This window comes from Galeopterus variegatus, unplaced genomic scaffold, assembly GCF_000696425.1.
Source record: "Galeopterus variegatus unplaced genomic scaffold, G_variegatus-3.0.2 Scaffold2982, whole genome shotgun sequence".
Taxonomy (NCBI): domain Eukaryota; kingdom Metazoa; phylum Chordata; class Mammalia; order Dermoptera; family Cynocephalidae; genus Galeopterus; species Galeopterus variegatus.
Window position 1 is genome coordinate 92,580 of NW_007729093.1, and position 3,989 is coordinate 96,568.

Genomic DNA, 3,989 nt, shown 5'->3' on the forward strand with positions numbered 1-3,989 from the left:
GCTCCTGTGAGGTTCAGCTGGTTGAGGAAGGGGTTGGATGGTGCTGGGGCTGCTACAGACCTGGGTCCATCTTCCCTGCACGGGAGACAGGAGTGAGAGGGTGCCTGGCCCTGTTGGGGGTGTGGGAAGGGGAGATGGCAATGGTGTTTGGGTTGTACTCAGCAGGAGGGGCCAGCAGGGAGCCTGTGACCCTGCTCCATGTCCTCCCCCACCCCACGGGCCCATGTGGCAGGAGCACAGGCTCAGCCAGACCCTGGGTTGTCGTGACAATGCCATGTGGCCCTCCCTCTGCCCTCGCTGGGGGCCAGGGTGTAGATGGACAGATGTGTCCATGCAAAGAAGCTGCTGCTTCTGAGGGAAAGAGCAGTGGCCAGGGATTGTCCCCAGCCATGCATCAGCTGGTTTCTGCCTTCTTCTCCCTGAGATGTCTCTGCAGTTAACTGTGTACTTTTCTTCACTCTCCAGGAGAGGACGTGGAAGAGCCCCTTGCACAGTGTCTGACACATAACGGGCCCTTGGTGATACATTTTTAAAAATAAATGATTTGATTAGATTTCTTAGGCACAGATTAGATTTTCCAAAGATGGCCCCAGTAACACTTCCCATACCATGGGCTCTTTTTAGCATCTGACCTTGACACCAGCTCCCTTCACTTCTGAGGGAGCCTCTGTGACTGCCTCGACCAATAAGTAGAACGTATGGAAGTGACATTAAGTGACTTCCAAGGCTAGATTATAAAAATGCTGTGCACTTCCACCGACCTCTCCTGCTGCCCTGTTTGGAAGCCCAAACTCGCCCACATGGAGAGACCCACGTAGGTGTTCTGGCTGGCAGCCCAGCTGAGGTCCCCACTGACAACAAGCATCAACCACCAGACTCGTCAGTGACGATGTCTCCGGAAGATTCCAGCCTCAAACTGTCCAGGTGCACCCAGCCTTCTAGTCTTCCCAGACGAGGCCCCAGACATCAGAAAACAAAGACAAGTTCCCACTGTAGCCTGTCCAAATATTTGACCCGCAGGAACTGTGAGAGATAACAGAGTTATCATTGTTTTAGGATGACTTGTTACCCAGTAATAGATAACTGATATACTCCGTACACAGAGCCCTGACTGGCCCCCCTAGTGACAGGCCTACCCATGACTGCCTGTGGCTGGAGTGCAGTCTCCGCTGCCCGACAGTGGTTGCCAGGGTAACTGGGTCCGCTGGCACAAGATGTGGGAGCGGACTTTTCAAAAATTGCCTGAAGCTGCTTTCCTTGGAAGAGAGAGTTTGCATTTTCAAGGTTTGACCAATGCAAAAGAATCTAAAGCTCTTCTTTCTAGTTCTTAATCCAGCACCAATTCTCTAATGACTTTAGGGACAGCCCCACCTGTCTCTGTTTCCTCCTCTGCATAAGGAGCAAGGGGGACAGGGTAAAGTCTTAGGTCCCTCTTGGCTCTAGGCTTCTATGAGTTGATTTGTTGACCTGACTTTGGCTCTGCCTCTAACCGTGAGGGTTTTAGCCCAGGGTGCAAAGAACAAGGGAGAGGCCTGAGACCTCAGGGAGGAAGGCTCTCTCCTCCCTTCAGCCATTTATTGAACATTAACGACGTGCCAGGTCCTGGATCTAAGTAATTAATAACACTCTGAACACATTGGCTTTCTTTGTTATTTTCTTGTTTCCACTGAGGGCCATTTGCAGATGATTAATCTAAATCATTATTTAGATTGTGTCTAATCTTTTTTTTTAGAACAGCATTGATAACCACAGCTGTCTCTAATCTGAGAGGTGATCATTTTCCATGGCTGGCTCATTGATGTTAATCCTCCTAAGAGAAGGGGGGATCCCCAGAGCCAGGAGACTTGGATTGACCTCACCTCAGCTTCCCTACCTGTGAAATTTCTCACTGGGGGACCCCAAGGGCAGATTGGTTAAAGAAAGGGGTCTCACACTCACTCCCTAGCCAAATGACAGAATGTCTCATCCTCTCTGAGCTTCAGATCCTTGGAAAATACTGTCCGCTCTGCCTGAAAACATTCTGCCTTTGGACCCCACCCTTCCCCCATCGCAGCCTGGTCAGCTCCTATTCATCCCTCAGGCCTCATTCCATAGCACTTCCTCCAGGAAGCCTGTCCTAAAAAAACCCTCCCCCGCTGCTGTTCCCAAGGCCAAGTAAAGCAGCCCTTCTGCAGATCCAATATGGTGCTGCAATACACAGAATCTCCACCCCCCACCAGAATACAGATGCTCTCAAGAGCAGCAGACAATTCTGTTGTTCTCGATCTGTTCCCAGGCCCCCTGCACAGCCCCGCACATAGTAGGTACTCAATAAATAGATGCTGAACAGATGAAGAGAGATAATGCTCATGCCCCCCTCTGCTTCCCATGATCCTATGGCATGACGGATGAGCAAGCTCTCCTGCAGAATGGAACACCAGGTGAAGAGTTATTATCACCGCTAATGATGTTAAGCAGGCAGATGCTTCGAATGCCTCAGTTGCGCCAGCATCTAGAGGCGATTCAGATCTTACCCAGATCTGCAAACCCAGAACAAATTGGATGAAAATGCCATTCCCTCACAGATGCAGCTAGGGTTGTAGAGATGGAAAGGATGATACTGAGGCTCCTAAATGCTGTGGGAAATCTTTCCAGGACAGATAGGAGGGAGAATCAACATGGGCTGTTTTGTCTACAGTTGGCAGCTCCTCCGTCCCTCCCTCCCACAGCTCTTCTTTCCACTTCCTCAAGGAGGGGATGCGACACTCTGCAGGGGACACAGGGCATGGGGGCTGAGGACTGGAGGGGGCCTGGGTCACTCCATCTGGGGCTGCCAGCCAAAGGATGGTTCTAAGTAGCTTTTCAGGAAATAAGGGAGGAAAAAGTGGCTTCGTTGGTGGTTATCGAATGAAGTGCACTTCCTAAGAAATATCTGCCAGGTGGGCTGGCTTCCCAGGGCTTCCAGGACACCCAGGAAGTGGGGCAAGGCCTCTGGTCTCGGCTTGGGGAGACCTCACAGTCATTTTCTCCAAGGGGCAAGCTGCCCCTCCGCCCACCCCATATTAGGCTCCACCTCTATGAACTCTGCAAGTAAAACCCCAGGGCATAATCAGGTGGAAGGGAGAATCAAGTGTAGCTATTACTCTGTGAAAACCCCTAACTGCCTGGCTTGGCAAATGAATTAAATTGTTAACCAAAATGCATATATCTGCATGCATTTGAATACATGAAGAGGATCAGTCAGACCCTGCCCAGGTCCACCTTCTCCTGGAGGGAGGAGGAAGAGAAGAGAGAGGAAGAGAGGAGAACCTTGGAAAAAGAGGTTTGGACAGCTCGCGAGGCTGCACCTTAAAAAGCCCATGCCTTCGCATGCTGTATTTATAGATTAAACACAAAAACCGTCTCCCTGCTGCATTAAAAACTACCCATCAAGGCTGAGGACTCCAAGGAGCAGTAAAATCAATCTCATTGCATAAAGACAACAGCGAGCAATTGGCATGACATTTTAAGTAAATGCTACAGCCATTTGTAAATGTTCATTTTCCGGGAGACCCCATCTATTATATGACAGCTATTTTCTTAGCATCCCAGTGTGAATTCAGTCGGTTTACAGATAAGCCCGTTGAGGAGAATGGATATCAAGATGTAAAGTGCTATAATACGGACAATTTGTTACCGCTGCACCAAGTCACTCTGTCATCATCTATCGGCCTCTGGCAGAGGTTGGAAACCACTGGGTTATTTTTGCAGGTTGGTGTTAATGAGGGAGGGGGTCTAAAGAGGGTGGAGAAGTAGGTGGGGACGGAGGAGGCAGATCAGCTCCATCGCAGACAGTAGACCTCTGGTGAAAAGACCTGCCCTTTCCAGATGTCCCTTCCCCAAACAGGCCCAGGTGGGAGAGACAGTTCCCACCCAGAGCAGCAGAGAAAAGTGGGCCAGTGCCTGCCTCGTTATCAGCAAGACCGCAGTCCCAGGTGGAGAGGGGCCATCAGAGGCCAGAAACATTAATT